This window comes from Macaca fascicularis, chromosome 15, assembly GCF_037993035.2.
Source record: "Macaca fascicularis isolate 582-1 chromosome 15, T2T-MFA8v1.1".
Lineage (NCBI taxonomy): Eukaryota > Metazoa > Chordata > Mammalia > Primates > Cercopithecidae > Macaca > Macaca fascicularis.
This window is the reverse complement of record NC_088389.1, coordinates 27601479-27615882: the sequence shown is the minus strand read 5'-3', so window position 1 is coordinate 27615882 and position 14404 is coordinate 27601479.

Sequence of the window (14404 nt, the reverse complement as noted above, 5' to 3'; positions counted from 1 at the left end):
CTGTGAGATGATTTCACAGAACACAAAGAAGTTTCTCAGAAAGCTTCTTTCTCTTTGTTATCGGAGGATATTTCCTTTGGCCCTATAGTCTTCAAAGGGATCCGAAATATCAGTTCTCAGATTCCACAGAAATAAGGCTAGCAAAGAGATCCACGAAATACAGATGTAACTCTGTGAGATGAATTAACAGAACACTCAGCAGTTTCTCAGAAAGCTTCTTTCCAGATTTCATGTGAGGATATTTCCTTTTTCACCATAGCCCTCTATGGGCTTCCAAATATCACTTTGCCAATTCCACAAGAACTGTCTTAGCGAAAGGCTTCTTGAGGGGAAAGCTGTAACTCTGTGAGATGATTTCACAGAACACAAAGAAGTTTCTCAGAAAGCTTCTTTCTCTTTGTTATCGGAGGATATTTCCTTTGGCCCTATAGTCTTCAATAGGATCCGAAATATCTGTTCTCAGATTCCACAGAAATAAGGCTAGCAAAGAGATCCACGACATACAGATGTAACTCTGTGAGATGAATTAACAGAACACTCAGAAGTTTCTCAGAAAGCTTCCTTCCAGATTTCATCTGAGGATATTTCCTATTTCACCATAGCCCTCTATGGGCTTCCAAATATCACTTTGCCAATTCCACAAGAACTGTCTTAGCGAAAGGCTTCTTGAGGGGAAAGCTGTAACTCTGTGATATGATTTCACAGAACACAAAGAAGTTTCTCAGAAAGCTTCTTTCTCTTTGTTATCGGAGGATATTTCCTTTGGCCCTATAGTCTTCAATGGGATCCGAAATATCTGTTCTCAGATTCCAAAGAAATAAGGCTAGCAAAGAGATCCACGAAATACAGATGTAACTCTGTGAGATGAATTAACAGAACACTAAGCAGTTTCTCAGAAAGCTTCTTTCGAGATTTCATCTGAGGATATTTCCTTTTTCACCATAGCCCTCTATGGGCTTCCAAATATCACTTTGCCAATTCCACAAGAACTGTCTTAGTGAAAGGCTTCTTGAGGGGAAAGCTGTAACTCTGTGAGATGATTTCACAGAACACAAAGAAGTTTCTCAGAAAGCTTCTTTCTCTTTGTTATCGGAGTATATTTCCTTTGGCCCTATAGTCTTCAAAGGGATCCGAAATATCTGTTCTCAGATTCCAAAGAAATAAGGCTAGCAAAGAGATCCACGAAATACAGATGTAACTCTGTGAGATGAATTAACAGAACACTAAGCAGTTTCTCAGAATGCTTCTTTCGAGATTTCATCTGAGGATATTTCCTTTTTCACCATAGCCCTCTATGGGCTTCCAAATATCAATTTGCCAATTCCACAAGAACTGTCTTAGCGAAAGGCTTCTTGAGGGGAAAGCTGTAACTCTGTGAGATGATTTCACAGATCACAAAGAAGTTTCTCAGAAAGCTTCTTTCTCTTTGTTATCGGAGGATATTTCCTTTGGCCCTATATTCTTCAACGGGATCCGAAATATCTGTTCTCAGATTCCACAGAAATAAGGCCAGCAAAGAGATGAACGAAATACAGATGTAACTCTGTGAGATGAATTAACAGAACACTAAGCAGTTTCTCAGAAAGCTTCTTTCCAGATTTCATCTGACGATATTTCCTTTTTCACCATAGCCCTCTATGGGCTTCCAAATATCACTTTGCCAATTCCACGAGAACTGTCTTAGCGAAAGGCTTCTTGAGGGGAAAGCTGTAACTCTGTGGGATGATTTCACAGAACACAAACAAGTTTCTCAGAAAGCTTCTTTCTCTTTGATATCGGACGATATTTCCTTTGGACCTATAGTCTTCAAAGGGATCGGAAATATCTGTTCTCAGATTCCACAGAAATAAGGCTAGCAAAGAGATCCACGAAATACAGATGTAACTCTGTGAGATAAATTAACAGAACACTAAGCAGTTTCTCAGAAAGCTTCTTTCCAGATTTCATTTGAGGATATTTCCTTTTTCACCATAGCCCTCTATGGGCTTCCAAATATCACTTTGCCAATTCCACAAGAACTGTCTTAGCGAAAGGCTTCTTGAGGGGAAAGCTGTAACTCTGTGAGATGATTTCACAGAACACAAAGAAGTTTCTCAGAAAGCTTCTTTCTCTTTGTTATCGGAGGATATTTCCTTTGGCCCTATAGTCTTCAAAGGGATCCGAAATATCAGTTCTCAGATTCCACAGAAATAAGGCTAGCAAAGAGATCCACGAAATACAGATGTAACTCTGTGAGATGAATTAACAGAACACTCAGCAGTTTCTCAGAAAGCTTCTTTCCAGATTTCATGTGAGGATATTTCCTTTTTCACCATAGCCCTCTATGGGCTTCCAAATATCACTTTGCCAATTCCACAAGAACTGTCTTAGCGAAAGGCTTCTTGAGGGGAAAGGTGTAACTCTGTGAGATGATTTCACAGAACACAAAGAAGTTTCTCAGAAAGCTTCTTTCTCTTTGTTATCGGAGGATATTTCCTTTGGCCCTATAGTCTTCAATGGGATCCGAAATATCTGTTCTCAGATTCCACAGAAATAAGGCTAGCAAAGAGATCCACGAAATACAGATGTAACTCTGTGAGATGAATTAACAGAACACTAAGCAGTTTCTCAGAAAGCTTCTTTCCAGATTTCATCTGAGGATATTTCCTTTTTCACCATAGCCCTCTATGGGCTTCCAAATATCACTTTGCCAATTCCACAAGAACTGTCTTAGCGAAAGGCTTCTTGAGGGGAAAGCTGTAACTCTGTGAGATGATTTCACAGAGCACAAAGAAGTTTCTCAGAAAGCTTCTTTCTCTTTGTTATCGGAGGATATTTCCTTTGGCCCTATAGTCTTCAATGGGATCCGAAATATCTGTTCTCAGATTCCACAGAAATAAGGCTAGCAAAGAGATCCACGAAATACAGATGTAACTCTGTGAGATGAATTAACAGAACACTAAGCAGTTTCTTAGAAAGCTTCTTTCCAGATTTCATCTGAGGATATTTCCTTTTTCACCATAGCCCTCTATGGGCTTCCAAATATCACTTTGCCAATTCCACAAGAACTGTCTTACCGAAAGGCTTCTTGGGGGAAAGCTGTAACTCTGTGGGATGATTTCACAGAACACAAAGAAGTTTCTCAGAAAGCTTCTTTCTCTTTGTTATCGGAGGATATTTCCTTTGGCCCTATAGTCTTCAAAGGGATCCGAAATATCTGTTCTCAGATTCCACAGAAATAAGGCTAGCAAAGAGATCCACGAAATACAGATGTAACTCTGTGAGATGAATTAACAGAACACTAAGAAGTTTCTCAGAAAGCTTCTTTCCAGATTTCATGTGAGGATATTTCCTTTTTCACCATAGCCCTCTATGGGCTTCCAAATATCACTTTGCCAATTCCACAAGAACTGTCTTAGCGAAAGGCTTCTTGAGGGGAAAGCTGTAACTCTGTGAGAGGATTTCACAGAACACAAAGAAGTTTCTCAGAAAGCTTCTTTCTCTTTGTTATCGGAGGATATTTCCTTTGGCCCATTAGTCTTCAATGGGATCCGAAATATCTGTTCTCAGATTCCACAGAAATAAGGCTAGCAAAGAGATCCACGAAATACAGATGTAACTCTGTGAGATGAATTAACAGAACACTAAGCAGTTTCTCAGAAAGCTTCTTTCCAGATTTCATCTGAGGATATTTCCTTTTTCACCATATCCCTCTAGGGGCTTCCAAATATCACTTTGCCAATTCCACAAGAACTGTCTTAGCGAAAGGCTTCTTGAGGGGAAAGCTGTAACTCTGTGAGATGATTTCACAGAACACAAAGAAGTTTCTCAGAAAGCTTCTTTCTCTTTGTTTTCGGAGGATATTTCCTTTGGCCCTATAGTCTTCAATGGGATCCGAAATATCTGTTCTCAGATTCCAAAGAAATAAGGCTAGCAAAGAGATCCATGAAATACAGATGTAACTCTCTGAGATGAATTAACAGAACACTCAGCAATTTCTCAGAAAGCTTCTTTCCAGATTTCATCTGAGGATATTTCCTTTTTCACCATAGCCCTCTATGGGCTTCCAAACTATCACTTTGCCAATTCCACAAGAACTGTCTTAGCGAAAGGCTTCTTGAGGGGAAAGCTGTAACTCTGTGAGATGATTTCACAGAACACAAAGAAGTTTCTCAGAAAGCTTCTTTCTCTTTGTTATCGGAGGATATTTCCTTTGGCCCTATAGTCTTCAATAGGATCCGAAATATCTGTTCTCAGATTCCACAGAAATAAGGCTAGCAAAGAGATCCACGACATACAGATGTAACTCTGTGAGATGAATTAACAGAACACTCAGAAGTTTCTCAGAAAGCTTCCTTCCAGATTTCATCTGAGGATATTTCCTTTTTCACCCTAGCCCTCTATGGGCTTCCAAATATCACTTTGCCAATTCAACAAGAACTGTCTTAGCGAAAGGCTTCTTGAGGGGAAAGCTGTAACTCTGTGAGATGATTTCACAGAACACAAAGAAGTTTCTCAGAAAGCTTCTTTCTCTTTGTTATCGGAGGATATTTCCTTTGGCCCTATAGTCTTCAATGGGATCCGAAATATCCGTTCTCAGATTCCAAAGAAATAAGGCTAGCAAAGAGATCCACGAAATACAGATGTAACTCTGTGAGATGAATTAACAGAACACTAAGCAGTTTCTCAGAAAGCTTCTTTCGAGATTTCATCTGAGGATATTTCCTTTTTCACCATAGCCCTCTATGGGCTTCCAAATATCACTTTGCCAATTCCACAAGAACTGTCTTAGTGAAAGGCTTCTTGAGGGGAAAGCTGTAACTCTGTGAGATGATTTCACAGAACACAAAGAAGTTTCTCAGAAAGCTTCTTTCTCTTTGTTATCGGAGGATATTTCCTTTGGCCCTATAGTCTTCAATGGGATCCGAAATAACTGTTCTCAGATTCCAAAGAAATAAGGCTAGCAAAGAGAACCACGAAATACAGATGTAACTCTGTGAGATGAATTAACAGAACACTAAGCAGTTTCTCAGAAAGCTTCTTTCCAGATTTCATCGGAGGATATTTCCTTTTTCACCATAGCCCTCTAAGGGCTTCCAAATATCAATTTGCCAATTCCACAAGAACTGTCTTAGCGAAAGGCTTCTTGAGGGGAAAGCTGTAACTCTGTGAGATGATTTCACAGAACACAAAGAAGTTTCTCAGAAAGCTTCTATCTCTTTGTTATCGGAGGATATTTCCTTTGGCCCTATAGTCTTCAAAGGGATCCGAAATATCTGTTCTCTGATTCCACAGAAATAAGGCTAGCAAAGAGATCCACGAAATACAGATGTAACTCTGTGAGATGAATTAACAGAACACTAAGCAGTTTCTCAGAAAGCTTCTTTCCAGATTTCATGTGAGGATATTTCCTTTTTCACCATAGCCCTCTATGGGCTTCCAAATATCACTTTGCCAATTCCACAAGAACTGTCTTAGCGAAAGGCTTCTTGAGGGGAAAGCTGTAACTCTGTGAGATGATTTCACAGAACACAAAGAAGTTTCTCAGAAAGCTTCTTTCTCTTTGTTATCGGAGGATATTTCCTTTGGCCCTATAGTCTTCAATGGGATCCGAAATATCTGTTCTCAGATTCCACAGAAATAAGGCTAGCAAAGAGATCCACGAAATACAGATGTAACTCTGTGAGATGAATTAACAGAACACTAAGCAGTTTCTCAGAAAGCTTCTTTCCAGATTTCATCTGAGGATATTTCCTTTTTCACCATAGCCCTCTATGGGCTTCCAAATATCACTTTGCCAGTTCCACAAGAACTGTCTTAGCGAAAGGCTTCTTGAGGGGAAAGCTGTAACTCTGTGAGATGATTTCGGAGAACACAAAGAAGTTTCTCAGAAAGCTTCTTTCTCTTTGTTATCGGATGATATTTCCTTTGGCCCTTTAGTCTTCAATGGGATCCGAAATATCTGTTCTCAGATTCCACAGAAATAAGGCTAGCAAAGAGATCCACGAAATACAGATGTAACTCTCTGAGATGAATTAACAGAACACTCAGCAGTTTCTCAGAAAGCTTCTTTCCAGATTTCATCTGAGGATATTTCCTTTTTCACCATAGCCCTCTATGGGCTTCCAAACTATCACTTTGCCAATTCCACAAGAACTGTCCTAGCGAAACGCTTCTTGAGGGGAAAGCCGTAACTCTGTGAGATGATTTCACAGAACACAAAGAAGTTTCTCAGAAAGCTTCTTTCTCTTTGTTATCGGAGGATATTTCCTTTGGCCCTATATTCTTCAATGGGATCCGAAATATCTGTTCTCAGATTCCACAGAAATAAGGCCAGCAAAGAGATGCACGAAATACAGATGTAACTCTGTGAGATGAATTAACAGAACACTAAGCAGTTTCTCAGAAAGCTTCTTTCCAGATTTCATCTGAGGATATTTCCTTTTTCACCATAGCCCTCTATGGGCTTCCAAATATCACTTTGCCAATTCCACGAGAACTGTCGTAGCGAAAGGCTTCTTGAGGGGAAAGCTGTAACTCTGTGGGATGATTTCACAGAACACAAACAAGTTTCTCAGAAAGCTTCTTTCTCTTTGATATCGGACGATATTTCCTTTGGCCCTATAGTCTTCAAAGGGATCGGAAATATCTGTTCTCAGGTTCCACAGAAATAAGGCTAGCAAAGAGATCCACGAAATACAGATGTAACTCTGTGAGATAAATTAACAGAACACTAAGCAGTTTCTCAGAAAGCTTCTTTCCAGATTTCATGTGAGGATATTTCCTTTTTCACCATAGCCCTCTATGGGCTTCCAAATATCACTTTGCCAATTCCACAAGAACTGTCTTAGCGAAAGGCTTCTTGAGGGGAAAGCTGTAACTCTGTGAGATGATTTCACAGAACACAAAGAAGTTTCTCAGAAAGCTTCTTTCTCTTTGTTATCGGAGGATATTTCCTTTGGCCCTATAGTCTTCAAAGGGATCCGAAATATCAGTTCTCAGATTCCACAGAAATAAGGCTAGCAAAGAGATCCACGAAATACAGATGTAACTCTGTGAGATGAATTAACAGAACACTCAGCAGTTTCTCAGAAAGCTTCTTTCCAGATTTCATGTGAGGATATTTCCTTTTTCACCATAGCCCTCTATGGGCTTCCAAATATCACTTTGCCAATTCCACAAGAACTGTCTTAGCGAAAGGCTTCTTGAGGGGAAAGCTGTAACTCTGTGAGATGATTTCACAGAACACAAAGAAGTTTCCCAGAAAGCTTCTTTCTCTTTGTTATCGGAGGATATTTCCTTTGGCCCTATAGTCTTCAATGGGATCCGAAATATCTGTTCTCAGATTCCACAGAAATAAGGCTACCAAAGAGATCCACGACATACAGATGTAACTCTGTGAGATGAATTAACAGAACACTCAGAAGTTTCTCAGAAAGCTTCCTTCCAGATTTCATCTGAGGATATTTCCTTTTTCACCATAGCCCACTATGGGCTTCCAAATATCACTTTGCCAATTCAACAAGAACTGTCTTAGCGAAAGGCTTCTTGAGGGGAAAGCTGTAACTCTGTGGGATGATTTCACAGAACACAAAGAAGTTTCTCAGAAAGCTTCTTTCTCTTTGTTATCGGAGGATATTTCCTTTGGCCCTATAGTCTTCAATGGGATCCGAAATATCTGTTCTCAGATTCCAAAGAAATAAGGCTAGCAAAGAGATCCACGAAATACAGATGTAACTCTGTGAGATGAATTAACAGAACACTAAGCAGTTTCTCAGAAAGCTTCTTTCGAGATTTCATCTGAGGATATTTCCTTTTTCACCATAGCCCTCTATGGGCTTCCAAATATCACTTTGCCAATTCCACAAGAACTGTCTTAGCGAAAGGCTTCTTGAGGGGAAAGCTGTAACTCTGTGAGATGATTTCACAGAACACAAAGAAGTTTCTCAGAAAGCTTCTTTCTCTTTGTTGTCGGAGGATATTTCCTTTGGCCCTATAGTCTTCAAAGGGATCCGAAATATCTGTTCTCAGATTCCAAAGAAATAAGGCTAGCAAAGAGATCCACGAAATACAGATGTAACTCTGTGAGATGAATTAACAGAACACTAAGCAGTTTCTCAGAAAGCTTCTTTCGAGATTTCATCTGAGGATATTTCCTTTTTCACCATAGCCCTCTATGGGCTTCCAAATATCAATTTGCCAATTCCACAAGAACTGTCTTAGCGAAAGGCTTCTTGAGGGGAAAGCTGTAACTCTGTGAGATGATTTCACAGAACACAAAGAAGTTTCTCAGAAAGCTTCTTTCTCTTTGTTATCGGAGGATATTTCCTTTCGCCCTATATTCTTCAAAGGGATCCGAAATATCTGTTCTCAGATTCCACAGAAATAAGGCCAGCAAAGAGATGCACGAAATACAGATGTAACTCTGTGAGATGAATTAACAGAACACTAAGCAGTTTCTCAGAAAGCTTCTTTCGAGATTTCATCTGAGGATATTTCCTTTTTCACCATAGCCCTCTATGGGCTTCCAAATATCACTTTGCCAATTCCACGAGAACTGTCTTAGCGAAAGGCTTCTTGAGGGGAAAGCTGTAACTCTGTGGGATGATTTCACAGAACACAAACAAGTTTCTCAGAAAGCTTCTTTCTCTTTGATATCGGACGATATTTCCTTTGGCCCTATAGTCTTCAAAGAGATCGGAAATATCTGTTCTCAGATTCCACAGAAATAAGGCTAGCAAAAAGATCCACGAAATACAGATGTAACTCTGTGAGATAAATTAACAGAACACTAAGCAGTTTCTCAGAAAGCTTCTTTCCAGATTTCATGTGAGGATATTTCCTTTTTCACCATAGCCCTCTATAGGCTTCCAAATATCACTTTGCCAATTCCACAAGAACTGTCTTAGCGAAAGGCTTCTTGAGGGGAAAGCTGTAACTCTGTGAGATGATTTCACAGAACACAAACAAGTTTCTCAGAAAGCTTCTTTCTCTTTGTTATCGGAGGATATTTCCTTTGGCCCTATAGTCTTCAAAGGGATCCGAAATATCAGTTCTCAGATTCCACAGAAATAAGGCTAGCAAAGAGATCCACGAAATACAGATGTAACTCTGTGAGATGAATTAACAGAACACTCAGCAGTTTCTCAGAAAGCTTCTTTCCAGATTTCATGTGAGGATATTTCCTTTTTCACCATAGCCCTCTATGGGCTTCCAATTATCACTTTGCCAATTCCACAAGAACTGTCTTAGTGAAACGCTTCTTGAGGGGAAAGGTGTAACTCTGTGAGATGATTTCACAGAACACAAAGAAGTTTCTCAGAAAGCTTCTTTCTCTTTGTTATCGGAGGATATTTCCTTTGGCCCTATAGTCTTCAATGGGATGCGAAATATCTGTTCTCAGATTCCACAGAAATAAGGCTAGCAAAGAGATCCACGAAATACAGATGTAACTCTGTGAGATGAATTAACAGAACACTAAGCAGTTTCTCAGAAAGCTTCTTTCCAGATTTCATCTGAGGATATTTCCTTTTTCACCATAGCCCTCTATGGGCTTCCAAATATCACTTTGCCAATTCCACAAGAACTGTCTTAGCGAAAGGCTTCTTGGGGGAAAGCTGTAACTCTGTGGGATGATTTCACAGAACACAAAGAAGTTTCTCAGAAAGCTTCTTTCTCTTTGTTATCGGAGGATATTTCCTTTGGCCTTATATTCTTCAATGGGATCCGAAATATGTGTTCTCAGATTCCACAGAAATAAGGCTAGCAAAGAGATCCACGAAATACAGATGTAACTCTGTGAGATAAATTAACAGAACACTAAGCAGTTTCTCAGAAAGCTTCTTTCCAGATTTCATGTGAGGATATTTCCTTTTTCACCATATCCCTCTATGGGCTTCCAAATATCACTTTGCCAATTCCACAAGAACTGTCTTAGCGAAAGGCTTCTTGAGGGGAAAGCTGTAACTCTGTGAGATGATTTCACAGAACACAAAGAAGTTTCTCAGAAAGCTTCTTTCTCTTTGTTATCGGAGGATATTTCCTTTGGCCCTATAGTCTTCAATGGGATCCGAAATATCTGTTCTCAGATTCCAAAGAAATAAGGCTAGCAAAGAGATCCATGAAATACAGATGTAACTCTCTGAGATGAATTAACAGAACACTCAGCAGTTTCTCAGAAAGCTTCTTTCCAGATTTCATCTGAGGATATTTCCTTTTTCACCATAGCCCTCTATGGGCTTCCAAACTATCACTTTGCCTATTCCACAAGAACTGTCTTAGCGAAAGGCTTCTTGATGGGAAAGCTGTAACTCTGTGAGATGATTTCACAGAACACAAAGAAGTTTCTCAGAAAGCTTCTTTCTCTTTGTTATCGGAGGATATTTCCTTTGGCCCTATAGTCTTCAATAGGATCCGAAATATCTGTTCTCAGATTCCACAGAAATAAGGCTAGCAAAGAGATCCACGACATACAGATGTAACTCTGTGAGATGAATTAACAGAACACTCAGAAGTTTCTCAGAAAGCTTCCTTCCAGATTTCATCTGAGGATATTTCCTTTTTCACCATAGCCCTCTATGGGCTTCCAAATATCACTTTGCCAATTCAACAAGAAATGTCTTAGCGAAAGGCTTCTTGAGGGGAAAGCTGTAACTCTGTGAGATGATTTCACAGAACACAAAGAAGTTTCTCAGAAAGCTTCTTTCTCTTTGTTATCGGAGGATATTTCCTTTGGCCCTATAGTCTTCAATGGGATCCGAAATATCCGTTCTCAGATTCCAAAGAAATAAGGCTAGCAAAGAGATCCACGAAATACAGATGTAACTCTGTGAGATGAATTAACAGAACACTAAGCAGTTTCTCAGAAAGCTTCTTTCGAGATTTCATCTGAGGATATTTCCTTTTTCACCATAGCCCTCTATGGGCTTCCAAATATCACTTTGCCAATTCCACAAGAACTGTCTTAGTGAAAGGCTTCTTGAGGGGAAAGCTGTAACTCTGTGAGATGATTTCACAGAACACAAAGAAGTTTCTCAGAAAGCTTCTTTCTCTTTGTTATCGGAGGATATTTCCTTTGGCCCTATAGTCTTCAATGGGATCCGAAATATCTGTTCTCAGATTCCAAAGAAATAAGGCTATCAAAGAGAACCACGAAATACAGATGTAACTCTGTGAGATGAATTAACAGAACACTAAGCAGTTTCTCAGAAAGCTTCTTTCCAGATTTCATCGGAGGATATTTCCTTTTTCACCATAGCCCTCTAAGGGCTTCCAAATATCAATTTGCCAATTCCACAAGAACTGTCTTAGCGAAAGGCTTCTTGAGGGGAAAGCTGTAACTCTGTGAGATGATTTCACAGAACACAAAGAAGTTTCTCAGAAAGCTTCTTTCTCTTTGTTATCGGAGGATATTTCCTTTGGCCCTATAGTCTTCAAAGGGATCCGAAATATCTGTTCTCTGATTCCACAGAAATAAGGCTAGCAAAGAGATCCACGAAATACAGATGTAACTCTGTGAGATGAATTAACAGAACACTAAGCAGTTTCTCAGAAAGCTTCTTTCCAGATTTCATGTGAGGATATTTCCTTTTTCACCATAGCCCTCTATGGGCTTCCAAATATCACTTTGCCAATTCCACAAGAACTGTCTTAGCGAAAGGCTTCTTGAGGGGAAAGGTGTAACTCTGTGAGATGATTTCACAGAACACAAAGAAGTTTCTCAGAAAGCTTCTTTCTCTTTGTTATCGGAGGATATTTCCTTTGGCCCTATAGTCTTCAATGGGATCCGAAATATCTGTTCTCAGATTCCACAGAAATAAGGCTAGCAAAGAGATCCACGAAATACAGATGTAACTCTGTGAGATGAATTAACAGAACACTAAGCAGTTTCTCAGAAAGCTTCTTTCCAGATTTCATCTGAGGATATTTCCTTTTTCACCATAGCCCTCTATGGGCTTCCAAATATCACTTTGCCAGTTCCACAAGAACTGTCTTAGCGAAAGGCTTCTTGAGGGGAAAGCTGTAACTCTGTGAGATGATTTCGGAGAACACAAAGAAGTTTCTCAGAAAGCTTCTTTCTCTTTGTTATCGGATGATATTTCCTTTGGCCCTTTAGTCTTCAATGGGATCCGAAATATCTGTTCTCAGATTCCACAGAAATAAGGCTAGCAAAGAGATCCACGAAATACAGATGTAACACTCTGAGATGAATTAACAGAACACTCAGCAGTTTCTCAGAAAGCTTCTTTCCAGATTTCATCTGAGGATATTTCCTTTTTCACCATAGCCCTCTATGGGCTTCCAAACTATCACTTTGCCAATTCCACGAGAACTGTCCTAGCGAAAGGCTTCTTGAGGGGAAAGCTGTAACTCTGTGAGATGATTTCACAGAACACAAAGAAGTTTCTCAGAAAGCTTCTTTCTCTTTGTTATCGGAGGATATTTCCTTTGGCCCTATATTCTTCAATGGGATCCGAAATATCTGTTCTCAGATTCCACAGAAATAAGGCCAGCAAAGAGATGCACGAAATACAGATGTAACTCTGTGAGATGAATTAACAGAACACTAAGCCGTTTCTCAGAAAGCTTCTTTCCAGATTTCATCTGAGGATATTTCCTTTTTCACCATAGCCCTCTATGGGCTTCCAAATATCACTTTGCCAATTCCACGAGAACTGTCTTAGCGAAAGGCTTCTTGAGGGGAAAGCTGTAACTCTGTGGGATGATTTCACAGAACACAAACAAGTTTCTCAGAAAGCTTCTTTCTCTTTGATATCGGACGATATTTCCTTTGGCCCTATAGTCTTCAAAGGGATCGGAAATATCTGTTCTCAGGTTCCACAGAAATAAGGCTAGCAAAGAGATCCACGAAATACAGATGTAACTCTGTGAGATAAATTAACAGAACACTAAGCAGTTTCTCAGAAAGCTTCTTTCCAGATTTCATGTGAGGATATTTCCTTTTTCACCATAGCCCTCTATGGGCTTCCAAATATCACTTTGCCAATTCCACAAGAACTGTCTTAGCGAAAGGCTTCTTGAGGGGAAAGCTGTAACTCTGTGAGATGATTTCACAGAACACAAAGAAGTTTCTCAGAAAGCTTCTTTCTCTTTGTTATCGGAGGATATTTCCTTTGGCCCTATAGTCTTCAAAGGGATCCGAAATATCAGTTCTCAGATTCCACAGAAATAAGGCTAGAAAAGAGATCCACGAAATACAGATGTAACTCTGTGAGATGAATTAACAGAACACTCAGCAGTTTCTCAGAAAGCTTCTTTCAAGATTTCATGTGAGGATATTTCCTTTTTCACCATAGCCCTCTATGGGCTTCCAAATATCACTTTGCCAATTCCACAAGAACTGTCTTAGCGAAAGGCTTCTTGAGGGGAAAGCTGTAACTCTGTGAGATGATTTCACAGAACACAAAGAAGTTTCTCAGAAAGCTTCTTTCTCTTTGTTATCGGAGGATATTTCCTTTGGCCCTATAGTCTTCAATGGGATCCGAAATATCTGTTCTCAGATTCCACAGAAATAAGGCTACCAAAGAGATCCACGACATACAGATGTAACTCTGTGAGATGAATTAACAGAACACTCAGAAGTTTCTCAGAAAGCTTCCTTCCAGATTTCATCTGAGGATATTTCCTTTTTCACCATAGCCCTCTATGGGCTTCCAAACATCACTTTGCCAATTCAACAAGAACTGTCTTAGCGAAAGGCTTCTTGAGGGGAAAGCTGTAACTCTGTGAGATGATTTCACAGAACACAAAGAAGTTTCTCAGAAAGCTTCTTTCTCTTTGTTATCGGAGGATATTTCCTTTGGCCCTATAGTCTTCAATGGGATCCGAAATATCTGTTCTCAGATTCCAAAGAAATAAGGCTAGCAAAGAGATCCACGAAATACAGATGTAACTCTGTGAGATGAATTAACAGAACACTAAGCAGTTTCTCAGAAAGCTTCTTTCGAGATTTCATCTGAGGATATTTCCTTTTTCACCATAGCCCTCTATGGGCTTCCAAATATCACTTTGCCAATTCCACAAGAACTGTCTTAGTGAAAGGCTTCTTGAGGGGAAAGCTGTAACTCTGTGAGATGATTTCACAGAACACAAAGAAGTTTCTCAGAAAGCTTCTTTCTCTTTGTTATCGGAGGATATTTCCTTTGGCCCTATAGTCTTCAAAGGGATCCGAAATATCTGTTCTCAGATTCCAAAGAAATAAGGCTAGCAAAGAGATCCACGAAATACAGATGTAACTCTGTGAGATGAATTAACAGAACACTAAGCAGTTTCTCAGAAAGCTTCTTTCGAGATTTCATCTGAGGATATTTCCTTTTTCACCATAGCCCTCTATGGGCTTCCAAATATCAATTTGCCAATTCCACAAGAACTGTCTTAGCGAAAGGCTTCTTGAGGGGAAAGCTGT